The sequence below is a fragment of the Oncorhynchus keta genome, unplaced genomic scaffold (assembly GCF_023373465.1).
Source record: "Oncorhynchus keta strain PuntledgeMale-10-30-2019 unplaced genomic scaffold, Oket_V2 Un_contig_6295_pilon_pilon, whole genome shotgun sequence".
Lineage (NCBI taxonomy): Eukaryota > Metazoa > Chordata > Actinopteri > Salmoniformes > Salmonidae > Oncorhynchus > Oncorhynchus keta.
This window is the reverse complement of record NW_026288781.1, coordinates 1,923-18,585: the sequence shown is the minus strand read 5'-3', so window position 1 is coordinate 18,585 and position 16,663 is coordinate 1,923. Positions and strand designations below refer to the sequence as shown.

General features: G+C 51.4%; 1 long non-coding RNA gene across 12 annotated transcripts; it reads right to left on the bottom strand.

The window, feature by feature from the left end:
• Window positions 1-2,647: 2,647 nt before the first annotated feature.
• LOC127925809 (uncharacterized) lies at window positions 2,648-15,734 on the bottom strand. Of its 12 annotated transcripts, none has more exons than XR_008122340.1 (4): window positions 15,678-15,734; window positions 10,355-10,478; window positions 9,461-10,025; window positions 8,812-8,973 (listed from the first exon to the last, which is right to left on the bottom strand). It is a non-coding gene; the product is annotated as an uncharacterized LOC127925809 (long non-coding RNA). The 12 variants fall into 12 exon arrangements; XR_008122334.1 differs by lacking the exon at window positions 15,678-15,734 and adding an exon at window positions 15,355-15,420; XR_008122331.1 differs by lacking the exon at window positions 15,678-15,734 and adding an exon at window positions 15,263-15,342.
• Window positions 15,735-16,663: the final 929 nt, after the last annotated feature.

Here is a 16,663-nt window from a genome sequence, read left to right as displayed (position 1 = left end):
CCATCTGTCTGTCTGTTGATCCTGCATCTCCTCTCTGTCCATCTGTCTGTCTGTTGATCCTGCATCTCCTCTCTGTCCATCTGTCTGTCTGTTGATCCTGCATCTCCTCTGTCCATCTGTCTGTCCATCTCCTCTGTCCATCTGTCTGTTGATCCTGCATCAGACCAGTGCCTGTTGATCAGATGTTAATGTGTTGTACACAGCAGATGGAGAGGGAACCTAGTTGTTCCTGCTCCCAGACTGGGGACAGCAAGGGGACCCAGCGTGTGTGGATATCTGTAGGAACACAGGGCGCTGCCCTAAGGGGAAATAGGGCCTGTAATATCTGTTGTGTCCTATGTCACCTCTACCCTAAACACTTTTGGTTCATGTAAAACACAAACCACTTTGACCGTCAAACATGCACAGAGGCTTTTCCCCCACAGAGTCAGGCACCTGGAGTATTACTGTAAATTGCTTTCTTTAAAAATAATTTGGTGTGTTTCTCTGTTGGGCTTTGTGTTTTGTACTGCTGCTATTATATGTCAGAGTATGAAGTGTTGATAACCCAATGACATACATATTATACACACACACACACACACACACACACACACACACGCGCACACACACACGCACACACGCACACACGCACACACAGCCTTATACATACTTACTGCCTCCAGACTGTGGAGGCTAAATTGTCCACCGAATCATCCCCAGCTTCCAATTGGCTCATTCATCCCCCCTCCTCTCCCCGCTATAACTATTCCTCAGGTCATTGCTGTAAATGAGAACGTGTTCTCAGTCAACTTAGCTGGTAAAACAAGGGTGAAATAAATAAAAGGCCCCCACCCAGTCTCCTCATTTGAAAGTAAATGTTGTAATGTGATCATGGTCTCCTCTGAAGAAGGTCATTACCTCTCCTCCGTCTCCCCATTGGCCTGGTTTATATTAAGCTTATCTAGTGTGAATAGATCCACTTAAGGCTCTGCACCTTTTAACCCTTAACCCTGTTTATGACCCACGGCCATTTACACTCAATTGGATGTTGCTGACACCTTGGCTCTCCTCTGTGTCTCTGACCCGGTGATCCGTCAACGTTACGTTCTACGTTCCCTCTCTGAGGTTCAGCCTGTCCTACGAGGTTATAAATAACTAGTGTAGGGACAGGTGGCCATTCCGTGCCTGATGGACCTGCGCAATTAGAACAAGCACATTTCCATGCAGTTCCATGCACTTAGACACCGGCGTGGCTCTTCCCAAAGTCCCCCAGCCTCGTTGTTTTCTTATTGATCTCTGCCATTGATTTAGACGTGGGGAGGAGGAACATTTCTGCCTGTTCATTTGTTAGTTGGTTACTGTATCTTAAGCTGCAGGCCGTAAAGTAGGGTTGAAGTGCCTGGTCTGTTTAGCACCTGAACACGTCAAGGTTTATCTAAGCTCTTTATTTAAACCTCTCTCTCTCCGGTCACTTTTCCCTCCCTCCATCACCTCTGTCTCTGCTTTTCCTTCCTTCCCTCCATCACCTCTGTCTCTGCTTTTCCTTCCCTCCATCACCTCTGTCTCTGCTTTTCCTTCCTTCCCTCCATCACCTCTGTCTCTGCTTTTCCCACTTCCTCCATCACCTCTGTCTCTGCTTTTCCTTCCTTCCCTCCAGATCACCTCTGTCTCTGCTTTTTTCCCTCCATCACCTCTGTCTCTGCTTTTCCTTCCTTCCCTCCATCACCTCTGTCTCTGCTTTTCCTTCCTTCCCTCCATCACCTCTGTCTCTGCTTTTCCTTCCTTCCCTCCATCACCTCTGTCTCTGCTTTTCCTTCCTTCCCTCCATCACCTCTGTCTCTGCTTTTTTTTCTTCCTCCATCACACTCCTTCCCTCCATCACCTCTGTCTCATGCTTTTCCCTTCCCTCCATCACTCTGCTTTTCTCTCCATCACCTCTGTCATTCTGTCTTCCTTCCCTCCATCACCTCTGTCTCTGCTTTTCCTTCCTTCCCTCCATCACCTCTGTCTCTGCTTTTCCTTCCCTCCATCACCTCTGTCTCTGCTTTCCATCTACCTTTTCCTTCCTCCATCACCTCTGTCTCTGCTTTTCCTTCCTTCCCTCCATCACCTCTGTCTCTGCTTTTCCTTCCCTCCATCACCTCTGTCTCTGCTTTTCCTTCCCTCCATCACCTCTGTCTCTGCTTTTCCTTCCTTCCCTCCATCACCTCTGTCTCTGCTTTTCCTTCCTTCCCTCCATCACCTCTGTCTCTGCTTTCCATCACCCTTCCTTCCCTCCATCACCTCTGTCTCTGCTTTTCCTTCCTTCCCTCCGTCACCCTCTGTCTCTGCTTTTCCTTCCTCCGTCACCTCTGTCTCTGCTTTTCCTTCCCTCCATCTCTCTGTCTCTGCTTTTCCTTCCCTCCATCACCTCTGTCTCTCTGCTTTTCCTTCCTTCCCTCCATCACCTCTGTCTCTGCTTTTCCTTCCTTCCTCCATCACCTCTGTCTCTGCTTTTCCTTCCTTCCCTCCATCACCTCTGTCTCTGCTTTTCCTTCCTTCCCTCCATCACCTCTGTCTCTGCTTTTCCTTCCTTCCTCCATCCACCTCTGTCTCTGCTTTTCCTTCCTTCCCTCCGTCACCTCTGTCTCTGCTTTTCCTTCCCTCCATCACCTCTGTCTCTGCTTTTTCCTTCCTTCCCTCCATCACCTCTGTCTCTGCTTTTCCTTCCTTCCCTCCATCACCTCTGTCTCTGCTTTTCCTTCCTTCCCTCCGTCACCTCTGTCTCTGCTTTTCCTTCCCTCCATCACCTCTGTCTCTGCTTTTCCTTCCTTCCCTCCATCACCTCTGTCCTCTGCTTTTTCCTTCCTTCCCTCCGTCACCTCTGTCTCTGCTTTTCCTTCCCTCCTCAAATCCTCTGTCTCTGCTTTTCCTTCCCTCAAGTCACCTCTGTCTCTGCTTTTCCTTCCCTCCGTCACCTCTGTCTCTGCTTTTCCTTCCCTCAAGTCACCTCTGTCTCTGCTTTTCCTTCCCTCCATCACCTCTGTCTCTGCTTTTCCTTCCCTCCATCACCTCTCTCTGCTTTTCCTTCCTTCCCTCCATCACCTCTGTCTCTGCTTTTCCTTCCTTCCCTCCATCACCTCTGTCTCTGCTTTTCCTTCCTCATCACCTCTGTCTCTGCTTTCCTTCCCTCCATCACTCTGTGTCTGCTTTTCCTTCCTTCCCTCCATCACCTCTGTCTCTGCTTTTCCTTCCCTCCATCACCCCTGTCTCTGCTTTTCCTTCCCTCCATCACCTCTGTCTCTGCTTTTCCTTCCCTCCATCACCTCTGTCTCTGCTTTTCCTTCCTTCCCTCCATCACCTCTGTCTCTGCTTTTCCTTCCCTCCGTCACTCTGTCTCTGCTTTTCCTTCCCTCCATCGCCTCTGTCTCTGCTTTTCCTTCCTTCCCTCCATCACCTCTGTCTCTGCTTTTCCTTCCCTCCATCACCTCTGTCTCTGCTTTTCCTTCCCTCCATCACTCTCTCTGCTTTTCCTTCCCCCTCCATCACCTCTGTCTCTGCTTTTCCTTCCTTCCCTCCATCACCTCTGTCTCTGCTTTTCCTTCCCTCCATCTCCTCTGTCTCTGCTTTTCCTTCCTTCATCACCTCTGTCTCTGCTTTTCCTTCCCTCCATCACCTCTGTCTCTGCTTTTCCTTCCCTCCATCACCTCTGTCTCTACTTTTCCTTCCCTCCGTCTCCTCTGTCTCTGCTTTTCCTTCCCTCCATCACCTCTGTCTCTGCTTTTCCTTCCCTCCATCACCTCTGTCTCTGCTTTTCCTTCCCTCCATCACCTCTGTCTCTGCTTTTCCTTCCCTCCATCACCTCTGTCTCTGCTTTTCCTTCCCTCCATCACCTCTGTCTCTGCTTTTCCTTCCCTCCATCACCTCTGTCTCTGCTTTTCCTTCCCTCCATCTCCTCTGTCTCTGCTTTTCCTTCCCTCCATCTCCTCTCTCTGCTTTTCCTTCCTTCCCTCCATCACCTCTGTCTCTGCTTTTCCTTCCCTCCATCACCTCTGTCTCTGCTTTTCCTTCCTTCCTCCATCATCCTCTGTCTCTGCTTTTCCTTCCCTCCATCCTCTGTCTCTGCTTTTCCTTCCTTCCCTCCATCACCTCTGTCTCTGCTTTTCCTTCCTTCCCTCCATCACCTCTGTCTCTGCTTTTCCTTCCCTCCATCACCTCTGTCTCTGCTTTTCTTTCCCTCCATCACCTCTGTCTCTGCTTTTCTTTCCCTCCATCTCCTCTGTCTCTGCTTTTCCTTCCCTCCATCACCTCTGTCTCTGGTTTTCCTTCCCCTCCATCCTCTGTCTCTGCTTTTTCCTTCCCTCCATCTCCTCTGTCTCTGCTTTTCCTTCCCTCCATCTCCTCTCTCTGCTTTTCCTTCCTCCATCTCCTCTGTCTCTGCTTTTCCTTCCCTCCATCTCACTCTCTCTGCTTTTCTTTCCCTCCATCACCTCTGTCTCTGCTTTCCTTCCCTCCATCACCTCTGTCTCTGCTTTTCTTTCCCTCCATCACCTCTGTCTCTGCTTTTCCTTCCCTCCATCTCCTCTCTCTGCTTTTCCTTCCCTCCATCACCTCTGTCTCTGCTTTTCCTTCCCTCCTTCACCTCTGTCTCTGCTTTTCCTTCCCTCCATCTCCTCTGTCTCTGCTTTTCCTTCCCTCCATCTCCTCTCTCTCTGCTTTTCCTTCCTTCCCTCCGTCACCTCTGTCTCTGCTTTTCCTTCCCTCCATCTCCTCTCTCTCTGCTTTTCCTTCCTTCCCTCCGTCACCTCTGTCTCTGCTTTTCCTTCCCTCCATCTCTCTGTCTCTGCTTTTCCATTCCCTCCATCATCCTCTGTCTCTGCTTTCCTTCCTTCCCTCCATCACCTCTGTCTCTGCTTTTCCTTCCCTCCATCTCCTCTCTGCTTTTCCTTCCTTCCCTCCATCACCTCTGTCTCTGCTTTTCTTTCCTCCATCACCTCTGTCTCTGCTTTTCTTTCCCTCCATCTCCTCTGTCTCTGCTTTTCCTTCCCTCCATCACCTCTGTCTCTGCTTTTCCTTCCCTCCATCACCTCTGTCTCTGCTTTTCCTTCCCTCCATCTCCTCTGTCTCTGCTTTTTCCTTCCCCTCCATCTCCTCTCTCTCTGCTTTTCCTTCCTTCCCTCCATCTCCTCTCTCTCTGCTTTTCCTTCCTTCCTCAGTCACCTCTGTCTCTGCTTTTCCTTCCCTCCATCACCTCTGTCTCTGCTTTTCCTTCCCTCCATCACCTCTGTCTCTGCTTTTCCTTCCCTCCATCACCTCTGTCTCTGCTTTTCCTTCCCTCCATCTCCTCTGTCTCTGCTTTCCTTCCCTCCATCTCCTCTGTCTCTGCTTTTCCTTCCCTTCCCCTCACCTCTGTCTCTGCTTTTCCTTCCTTCCCTCCATCACCTCTGTCTCTGCTTTTCCTTCCCTCATCTCCTCTGTCTCTGCTTTCCTTCCCTCCATCACCTCTGTCTCTGCTTTTCCTTCCCTTCCCTCCATCACCTCTTTGTCTCTGCTTTTCCTTCCCTCCATCTCCTCTGTCTCTTTTCCTTCCCTCCATCACCTCTGTCTCTGCTTTCCTTCCTTCCCTCCATCACCTCTGTCTCTGCTTTTCCTTCCCTCCATCTCCTCTGTCTCTGCTTTTCCTTCCCTCCATCACCTCTGTCTCTGCTTTTCTTTCCCTCCATCACCTCTGTCTCTGCTTTTCCTTCCTTCCCTCCATCACCTCTGTCTCTGCTTTTCCTTCCCTCCATCACCTCTGTCTCTGCTTTTCCTTCCCTCCATCACCTCTGTCTCTGCTTTTCCTTCCTTCCCTCCATCACCTCTGTCTCTGCTTTTCCTTCCTTCCCTCCATCACCTCTGTCTCTGCTTTTCCTTCCCTCCATCCCCTCTGTCTCTGCTTTTCCTTCCCTCCATCACCTCTGTCTCTGCTTTTCCTTCCTTCCCTCCATCACCTCTGTCTCTGCTTTTCCTTCCTTCCCTCCATCACCTCTGTCTCTGCTTTTCCTTCCCTCCATCACCTCTGTCTCTGCTTTTCCTTCCCTCCATCACCTCTGTCTCTGCTTTTCCTTCCTTCCCTCCATCACCTCTGTCTCTGCTTTTCCTTCCCTCCATCACCTCTGTCTCTGCTTTTCCTTCCTTCCCTCCATCACCTCTGTCTCTGCTTTTCCTTCCCTCCATCACCTCTGTCTCTGCTTTTCTTCCTTCCATCACCTCTGTCTCTGCTTTTTCTTCCTTCCCTCCATCACCTCTGTCTCTGCTTTTCCTTCCTTCCCTCCATCACCTCTGTCTCTGCTTTTCCTTCCCTCCATCACCTCTGTCTCTGCTTTTCTTTCCCTCCATCACCTCTGTCTCTGCTTTTCCTTCCTTCCTTCCCTCCATCACCTCTGTCTCTGCTTTTCCTTCCTTCCCTCCATCACCTCTGTCTCTGCTTTTCCTTCCCTCCATCTCCTCTGTCTCTGCTTTTCCTTCCTCCATCTCCTCTCTCTGCTTTTCCTACCCTCCATCACCTCTGTCTCTGCTTTTCCCTTCCCTCCATCTCCTCTGTCTCTGCTTTTCCTTCCCTCCATCTCCTCTGTCTCTGCTTTTCCTTCCTCCATCACCTCTGTCTCTGCTTTTCCTTCCTTCCCTCCATCACCTCTGTCTCTGCTTTTCCTTCCCTCCATCCTCTGTCTCTTTTTCCTTCCCTCCATCTCCTCTGTCTCTGCTTTTCCTTCCCTCCATCTCTCCTCTCTCTCTGCTTTTCCTTCCTTCCCTCCATCTCCTCTCTCTCTCTCTGCTTTTCCTTCCTTCCCTCAAACCTCTGTCTCTGCTTTTCCTTCCCTCCATCACCTCTGTCTCTGCTTTTCCTTCCCTCCATCACCTCTGTCTCTGCTTTTCCTTCCCTCCATCTCCTCTGTCTCTACTTTTCCTTCCCTCCATCTCCTCTGTCTCTGCTTTTCCTTCCTTCCCTCCGTCACCTCTGTCTCTGCTTTCCTTCCTTCCCTCCATCACCTCTGTCTCTGCTTTTCTTCCCTCCATCTCCTCTGTCTCTACTTTTCCTTCCCTCCATCACCTCTGTCTCTGCTTTTCCTTCCCTCCATCACCTCTGTCTCTGCTTTTCCTTCCCTCCATCACCTCTGTCTCTCTTTTCTTTCCCTCCATCACCTCTGTCTCTGCTTTTCCTTCCTTCCCTCCATCACCTCTGTCTCTGCTTTTCTTTCCCTCCATCACCTCTGTCTCTGCTTTTCTTTCCCTCCATCACCTCTGTCTCTGCTTTTCCTTCCATCACCTCTGTCTCTGCTTTTCCTTCCTTCCCTCCATCACCTCTGTCTCTGCTTTTCCTTCCTTCCCTCCATCACCTCTGTCTCTGCTTTTCCTTCCCTCCATCACCTCTGTCTCTGCTTTCTTCCTTCCCTCCATCACCTCTGTCTCTGCTTTTCCTTCCTTCCCTCCATCACCTCTGTCTCTGCTTTTCCTTCCCTCCATCACCTCTGTCTCTGCTTTTCTTTCCCTCCATCCTCTGTCTCTGCTTTTCTTTCCCTCCATCACCTCTGTCTCTGCTTTTCTTTCCCTCCATCACCTCTGTCTCTGCTTTTCTTTCCCTCCATCACCTCTGTCTCTGCTTTTCCTTCCTTCCCTCCATCACCTCTGTCTCTGCTTTCCTTCCCTCCATCACCTCTGTCTCTGCTTTTTTCTTCCTTCCCTCCATCACCTCTGTCTCTGCTTTTCTTCCTTCCCTCCATCACCTCTGTCTCTGCTTTTCCTTCCTTCCCTCCATCACCTCTGTCTCTGCTTTTCCTTCCTTCCCTCCATCACCTCTGTCTCTGCTTTTCCTTCCTCCATCACCTCTGTCTCTGCTTTCTTTCCCTCCATCACCTCTGTCTCTGCTTTTCTTTCCCTCCATCACCTCTGTCTCTGCTTTTCTTTCCCTCCATCACCTCTGTCTCTGCTTTTCCTTCCTTCCTTCCCTCCATCACCTCTGTCTCTGCTTTTCCTTCCTTCCTCCATCACCTCTGTCTCTGCTTTTCCTTCCTTCCCTCCATCACCTCTGTCTCTCTACTTTTCCTTCCTTCCCTCCATCACCTCTGTCTCTGCTTTTCCTTCCTTCCCTCCATCACCTCTGTCTCTGTTTCTCCTTCCTTCCTTCCCTCCATCACCTCTGTCTCTGCTTTTCCTTCCTTCCCCCTCCATCACCTCTGTCTCTGCTTTTCCTTCCTTCCTTCCCTCCATCACCTCTGTCTCTGCTTTTCCTTCCTTCCCCCTCCATCACCTCTGTCTCTGCTTTTCCTTCCTTCCCTCCATCACCTCTGTCTCTGCTTTCCTTCCCCTTCCCTCCATCACCTCTGTCTCTGCTTTTCCTTCCTTCCCTCCATCACCTCTGTCTCTGCTTTTCCTTCCTTCCCTCCATCACCTCTGTCTCTGCTTTTCCTTCCTTCCCTCCGTCACCTCTGTCTCTGCTTTTCCTTCCTTCCCTCCGTCACCTCTGTCTCTGCTTTTCCTTCCTTCCCTCCGTCACCTCTGTCTCTGCTTTTCCTTCCTTCCCTCCGTCACCTCTGTCTCTGCTTTTCCTTCCTACCCTCCGTCACCTCTGTCTCTGCTTTTCCTTCCCCCTCCGTCACCTCTGTCTCTGCTTTTCCTTCCTACCCTCCGTCACCTCTGTCTCTGCTTTTCCTTCCTTCCCTCCGTCACCTCTGTCTCTGCTTTTCCTTCCTTCCCTCCGTCACCTCTGTCTCTGCTTTTCCTTCCTTCCCTCCATCACCTCTGTCTCTGCTTTTCCTTCCTTCCCTCCGTCACCTCTGCTTTCCTTCCTTCCCTCCGTCACCTCTCTCTGCTTTTCCTTCCTTCCCTCCGTCACCTCTGTCTCTGCTTTTCCTTCCTTCCCTCCGTCACCTCTGTCTCTGCTTTTCCTTCCTTCCCTCCGTCACCTCTGTCTCTGCTTTTCCTTCCTTCCCTCCGTCACCTCTGTCTCTGCTTTTCCTTCCTTCCCTCCGTCACCTCTGTCTCTGCTTTCCTTCCTACCCTCCGTCACCTCTGTCTCTGCTTTTCCTTCCCCCTCCATCACCTCTGTCTCTGCTTTTCCTTCCTTCCCTCCATCACCTCTGTCTCTGCTTTTCCTTCCTACCCTCCGTCACCTCTGTCTCTGCTTTTCCTTCCTTCCCTCCGTCACCTCTGTCTCTGCTTTTCCTTCCTTCCCTCCGTCACCTCTGTCTCTGCTTTTCCTTCCTACCCTCCGTCACCTCTGTCTCTGCTTTTCCTTCCTACCCTCCATCACCTCTGTCTCTGCTTTTCCTTCCTTCCCTCCGTCACCTCTGTCTCTGCTTTTCCTTCCTTCCCTCCGTCACCTCTGTCTCTGCTTTTCCTTCCTTCCCTCCGTCACCTCTGTCTCTGCTTTTCCTTCCTTCCCTCCATCACCTCTGTCTCTGCTTTTCCTTCCTTCCCTCCATCACCTCTGTCTCTGCTTTTCCTTCCTTCCCTCCATCACCTCTGTCTCTGCTTTTCCTTCCTTCCCTCCGTCACCTCTCTCTGCTTTTCCTTCCTACCCTCCATCACTTCTGTCTCTGCTTTTCCTTCCTACCCTCCATCAACTCTGCCTCTGCTTTTCCTTCCTTCCCTCCATCACCTCTGTCTCTGCTTTTCCTTCCTTCCCTCACCTCTGTCTCTGCTTTTCCTTCCCTCCATCACCTCTGTCTCTGCTTTTCCTTCCTTCCCTCCATCACCTCTGTCTCTGCTTTTCCTTCCTTCCCTCCATCACCTCTGTCTCTGCTTTTCCTTCCTTCCCTCCATCACCTCTGTCTCTGCTTTTCCTTCCTTCCCTCCATCACCTCTGTCTCTGCTTTTCCTTCCTTCCCTCCATCACCTCTGTCTCTGCTTTTCCTTCCTTCCCTCCATCACCTCTGTCTCTGCTTTTCCTTCCCTCCGTCACCTCTGTCTCTGCTTTTCCTTCCCTCCGTCACCTCTGTCTCTGCTTTTCCTTCCCTCCGTCACCTCTGTCTCTGCTTTTCCTTCCCTCCGTCACCTCTGTCTCTGCTTTTCCTTCCCTCCGTCACCTCTGTCATCTTTCCTTCCCTCCGTCACCTCTGTCTCTGCTTTTTCTTCCCTCCGTCACCTCTGTCTCTGCTTTTTTCTTCCCTCCGTCACCTCTGTCTCTGCTTTTCCTTCCTTCCCTCCGTCACCTCTGTCTCTGCTTTTCCTTCCTTCCCTCCGTCACCTCTGTCTCTGCTTTTCCTTCCTACCCTCCGTCACCTCTGTCTCTGCTTTTCCTTCCTTCCCTCCCATCTCTGTCTCTGCTTTTCCTTCCTTCCTCCATCACCTCTGTCTCTGCTTTTCCTTCCTTCCCTCCATCACCTCTGTCTCTGCTTTTCCTTCCCTCCATCACCTCTGTCTCTGCTTTTCCTTCCCTCCGTCACCTCTGTCTCTGCTTTTCCTTCCCTCCGTCACCTCTGTCTCTGCTTTTCCTTCCCTCCGTCACCTCTGTCTCTGCTTTTCCTTCCCTCCGTCACCTCTGTCTCTGCTTTTCCTTCCCTCCATCACCTCTGTCTCTGCTTTTCCTTCCTTCCCTCCATCACCTCTGTCTCTGCTTTTCCTTCCTTCCCTCCGTCACCTCTGTCTCTGCTTTTCCTTCCTTCCCTCCATCACCTCTGTCTCTGCTTTTCCTTCCTTCCCTCCATCACCTCTGTCTCTGCTTTTCCTTCCCTCCATCACCTCTGTCTCTGCTTTTCCTTCCTTCCCTCCATCACCTCTGTCTCTGCTTTCCTTCCTTCCTCCATCACCTCTGTCTCTGCTTTTCCTTCCTTCCCTCCATCACCTCTGTCTCTGCTTTTCCTTCCTTCCCTCCATCACCTCTGTCTCTGCTTTTCCTTCCCTCCGTCACCTCTGTCTCTGCTTTTCCTTCCCTCCATCACCTCTGTCTCTGCTTTTCCTTCCTACCCTCCATCACCTCTGTCTCTGCTTTTCCTTCCTTCCCTCCATCACCTCTGTCTCTGCTTTTCCTTCCTACCCTCCATCACCTCTCTCTGCTTTTCTTCCTACCCTCCATCACCTCTGTCTCTGCTTTTCCTTCCTACCCTCCATCACCTCTGTCTCTGCTTTTCCTTCCCTCCGTCACCTCTGTCTCTGCTTTTCCTTCCTACCCTCCATCAACTCTGTCTCTGCTTTTCCTTCCTTCCCTCCATCACCTCTGTCTCTGCTTTTTCCTTCCCTCCATCACCTCTGTCTCTGCTTTTCCTTCCCCCCGTCCATCACCTCTGTCTCTGCTTTTCCTTCCTACCCTCCATCACCTCTGTCTCTGCTTTTCCTTCCTTCCCTCCATCACCTCTGTCTCTGCTTTTCCTTCCCTCCATCACCTCTGTCTCTGCTTTTCCTTCCTTCCCTCCATCACCTCTGTCTCTGCTTTTCCTTCCTTCCCTCCATCACCTCTGTCTCTGCTTTTCCTTCCTTCCCTCCATCACCTCTGTCTCTGCTTTTCCTTCCTTCCCTCCATCACCTCTGTCTCTGCTTTTCCTTCCCTCCATCACCTCTGTCTCTGCTTTTCCTTCCCTCCATCACCTCTGTCTCTGCTTTTCCTTCCCTCCATCACCTCTGTCTCTGCTTTTCCTTCCCTCCATCACCTCTGTCTCTGCTTTTCCTTCCCTCCATCACCTCTGTCTCTGCTTTTCCTTCCCTCCGTCACCTCTGTCTCTGCTTTTCCTTCCCTCCATCACCTCTGTCTCTGCTTTTCCTTCCCTCCATCACCTCTGTCTCTGCTTTTCCTTCCTTCCCTCCATCACCTCTGTCTCTGCTTTTCCTTCCTTCCCTCCATCACCTCTGTCTCTGCTTTTCCTTCCCTCCATCACCTCTGTCTCTGCTTTTCCTTCCTTCCCTCCATCACCTCTGTCTCTGCTTTTCCTTCCTTCCCTCCGTCACCTCTGTCTCTGCTTTTCCTTCCTTCCCTCCGTCACCTCTGTCTCTGCTTTCCTTCCCTCCATCACCTCTGTCTCTGCTTTTCCTTCCCTCCGTCACCTCTGTCTCTGCTTTTCCTTCCCTCCATCACCTCTGTCTCTGCTTTTCCTTCCTTCCCTCCGTCACCTCTGTCTCTGCTTTTCCTTCCTTCCCTCCATCACCTCTGTCTCTGCTTTTCCTTCCTTCCCTCCATCACCTCTGTCTCTGCTTTCCTTCCTTCCCTCCATCACCTCTGTCTCTGCTTTTCCTTCCTTCCCTCCATCACCTCTGTCTCTGCTTTTCCTTCCTTCCCTCCATCACCTCTGTCTCTGCTTTTCCTTCCTTCCCTCCATCACCTCTGTCTCTGCTTTTCCTTCCCCCTCCGTCACCTCTGTCTCTGCTTTTCCTTCCTTCCCTCCGTCACCTCTGTCTCTGCTTTTCCTTCCTTCCCTCCGTCACCTCTGTCTCTGCTTTTCCTTCCCTCCATCACCTCTGTCTCTGCTTTTCCTTCCTTCCCTCCATCACCTCTGTCTCTGCTTTTCCTTCCCTCCCTCACCTCTGTCTCTGCTTTCCTTCCTTCCCTCCATCACCTCTGTCTCTGCTTTTCCTTCCCTCCATCACCTCTGTCTCTGCTTTTCCTTCCTTCCCTCCATCACCTCTGTCTCTGCTTTTCCTTCCCTCCGTCACCTCTGTCTCTGCTTTTCCTTCCCTCCATCACCTCTGTCTCTGCTTTTCCTTCCTTCCCTCCATCACCTCTGTCTCTGCTTTTCCTTCCTTCCCTCCATCACCTCTGTCTCTGCTTTTCCTTCCTTCCCTCCATCACCTCTGTCTCTGCTTTTCCTTCCCTCCGTCACCTCTGTCTCTGCTTTTCCTTCCCTCCATCACCTCTGTCTCTGCTTTTCCTTCCTTCCCTCCATCACCTCTGTCTCTGCTTTTCCTTCCTTCCCTCCGTCACCTCTGTCTCTGCTTTTCCTTCCTACCCTCCATCACCTCTCTCTTTCTTTTCCTTCCTACCCTCCATCACCTCTGTCTCTGCTTTTCCTTCCCTCCCACCTCTGTCTCTGCTTTCCTTCCCTCAAGTCACCTCTGTCTCTGCTTTTCCTTCCTTCCCTCCGTCACCTCTGTCTCTGCTTTTCCTTCCTTCCCTCCGTCACCTCTGTCTCTGCTTTTCCTTCCTTCCCTCCGTCACCTCTGTCTCTGCTTTTCCTTCCTTCCCTCCATCACCTCTGTCTCTGCTTTTCCTTCCCTCCCTCCATCACCTCTGTCTCTGTTTTTCCTTCCTTCCCTCCGTCACCTCTGTCTCTGCTTTTCCTTCCCTCCATCACCTCTGTCTCTGCTTTTCCTTCCTACCCTCCATCACCTCTGTCTCTGCTTTTCTTTCCCTCCATCACCTCTGTCTCTGCTTTTCCTTCCTTCCCTCCGTCACCTCTGTCTCTGTTTTCCTTCCTTCCCTCCATCACCTCTGTCTCTGCTTTTCCTTCCCTCCATCACCTCTGTCTCTGCTTTTCCTTCCTACCCTCCGTCACCTCTGTCTCTGCTTTTCCTTCCCTCCGTCACCTCTGTCTCTGCTTTTCCTTCCCTCCGTCACCTCTGTCTCTGCTTTTCCTTCCCTCCATCACCTCTGTCTCTGTTTTCCTTCCTTCCATCACCTCTGTCTCTGCTTTTCCTTCCCTCCATCACCTCTGTCTCTGCTTTTCCTTCCTACCCTCCATCACCTCTGTCTCTGCTTTTCCTTCCTTCCCTCCGTCACCTCTGTCTCTGCTTTTCCTTCCTACCCTCCATCACCTCTCTCTGCTTTTCCTTCCTACCCTCCATCACCTCTGTCTCTGCTTTTCCTTCCTCCATCACCTCTGTCTCTGCTTTTCCTTCCTCCGTCACCTCTGTCTCTGCTTTTCCTTCCTTCCCTCCGTCACCTCTGTCTCTGCTTTTCCTTCCTTCCCTCCGTCACCTCTGTCTCTGCTTTTCCTTCCTTCCCTCCATCACCTCTGTCTCTGCTTTTCCTTCCTTCCCTCCGTCACCTCTGTCTCTGCTTTTCCTTCCTTCCCTCCGTCACCTCTGTCTCTGCTTTTCCTTCCTTCCCTCCACACCTCTGTCTCTGCTTTTCCTTCCTTCCCTCCATCACCTCTGTCTCTGCTTTTCCTTCCTTCCCTCCATCACCTCTCTCTGTTTTTCCTTCCTACCCTCCATCACCTCTGTCTCTGCTTTTCCTTCCTTCCCTCCATCACCTCTGTCTCTGCTTTTCCTTCCTTCCCTCCATCACCTCTGTCTCTGCTTTTCCTTCCTACCCTCCATCACCTCTGTCTCTGCTTTTCCTTCCTACCCTCCATCACCTCTGTCTCTGCTTTTCCTTCCTTCCCTCCATCACCTCTGTCTCTGCTTTTCCTTCCTTCCCTCCATCACCTCTGTCTCTGCTTTTCCTTCCTACCCTCCATCACCTCTGTCTCTGCTTTTCCTTCCTTCCCCTCCATCACCTCTGTCTCTGCTTTTCCTTCCTTCCCTCCATCACCTCTGTCTCTGCTTTTCCTTCCTTCCCTCCATCACCTCTGTCTCTGCTTTTCTTTCCCTCCATCACCTCTGTCTCTGCTTTTCTTTCCCTCCGTCACCTCTGTCTCTGCTTTTCCTTCCCTCCGTCACCTCTGTCTCTGCTTTTCCTTCCTTCCCTCCGTCACCTCTGTCTCTGCTTTTCCTTCCTTCCCTCCATCACCTCTGTCTCTGCTTTTCCTTCCCTCCGTCACCTCTGTCTCTGCTTTTCCTTCCTTCCCTCCGTCTCCTCTGTCTCTGCTTTTCCTTCCTTCCCTCCGTCCCCTCTGTCTCTGCTTTTCCTTCCCTCCCTCCATCACCTCTGTCTCTGCTTTTCCTTCCTTCCCTCCATCACCTCTCTCTGCTTTTCCTTCCTACCCTCCATCACCTCTGTCTCTGCTTTTCCTTCCTACCCTCCATCAACTCTGTCTCTGCTTTTCCTTCCTTCCCTCCATCACCTCTGTCTCTGCTTTTCCTTCCTACCCTCCATCACCTCTGTCTCTGCGTTTCCTTCCTACCCTCCATCACCTCTGTCTCTGCTTTTCCTTCCTTCCCTCCATCACCTCTGTCTCTGCTTTTCCTTCCTTCCCTCCATCACCTCTGTCTCTGCTTTTCCTTCCTTCCCTCCATCACCTCTGTCTCTGCTTTTCCTTCCCTCCTCACCTGTCTCTGCTTGTGTCCTTCCCTCCGTCACCTCTGTCTCTGCTTTTCCTTCCCTCCGTCACCTCTGTCTCTGCTTTTCCTTCCCTCCGTCACCTCTGTCTCTGCTTTCCTTCCCTCCGTCACCTCTGTCTCTGCTTTTCCTTCCCTCCGTCACCTCTGTCTCTGCTTTTCCTTCCTCCGTCACCTCTGTCTCTGCTTTTCCTTCCCTCCGTCACCTCTGTCTCTGCTTTTCCTTCCCTCCGTCACCTCTGTCTCTGCTTTTCCTTCCTCCGTCACCTCTGTCTCTGCTTTTCCTTCCCTCCGTCACCTCTGTCTCTGCTTTTCCTTCCCTCCGTCACCTCTCTGCTTTTCCTTCCTACCCTCCATCACCTCTCTCTGCTTTTCCTTCCTTCCCTCCATCACCTCTGTCTCTGCTTTTCCTTCCTTCCCTCCATCACCTCTGTCTCTGCTTTCCTTCCTTCCCTCCATCACCCCTGTCTCTGCTTTTCCTTCCCTCCGTCACCTCTGTCTCTGCTTTTCCTTCCCTCCATCACCTCTGTCTCTACTTTTCCTTCCTTCCCTCCATCACCCCTGTCTCTGCTTTTCCTTCCCTCCGTCACCTCTGTCTCTGCTTTTCCTTCCCTCCGTCACCTCTGTCTCTGCTTTTCCTTCCCTCCATCACCTCTGTCTCTGCTTTTCCTTCCTTCCCTCCATCACCTCTGTCTCTGCTTTTCTTTCCCTCCATCACCTCTCTCTGCTTTTCCTTCCTACCCTCCGTCACCTCTGTCTCTTTTTCCTTCCCTCCATCACCTCTGTCTCTGCTTTTCCTTCCTCCATCACCTCTGTCTCTGCTTTTCCTTCCCTCCATCACCTCTGTCTCTGCTTTTCCTTCCCTCCATCACCTCTGTCTCTGCTTTTCCTTCCCTCCCTCCATCACCTCTGTCTCTGCTTTTCCTTCCTTCCCTCCCTCACCTCTGTCTCTGCTTTTCCTTCCCTCCATCACCTCTCTCTGCTTTTCCTTCCTACCCTCCGTCACCTCTGTCTCTGCTTTTCCTTCCCTCCATCACCTCTGTCTCTGCTTTTCCTTCCCTCCATCACCTCTGTCTCTGCTTTTCCTTCCCTCCATCACCTCTGTCTCTGCTTTTCTTTCCCTCCATCACCTCTGTCTCTGCTTTTCCTTCCCTCCATCACCTCTGTCTCTGCTTTTCCTTCCTTCCCTCCATCACCTCTGTCTCTGCTTTTCCTTCCCTCCATCACCTCTGTCTCTGCTTTTCCTTCCCTCCATCACCTCTGTCTCTGCTTTTCCTTCCCTCCATCACCTCTGTCTCTGCTTTTCCTTCCCTCCATCACCTCTCTCTGCTTTTCCTTCCTTCCCTCCATCACCTCTGTCTCTGCTTTTCCTTCCCTCTGTCACCTTTGGTTTTAGTGGTCTCGGATGACTGGGAAACTGACACCACTCATAACGATGGGGATATAACCTCTGTTTATAATCATAGTTGTGGGTCTGTGTAATGTCCTCATCTTTGTGAGTTTGTAGTGGTGTGGTCGTACCGGCTAGCCTCTTCATCTGCAGAGCAACGTGCTCTCTGAACTTAGGTACGTCAGT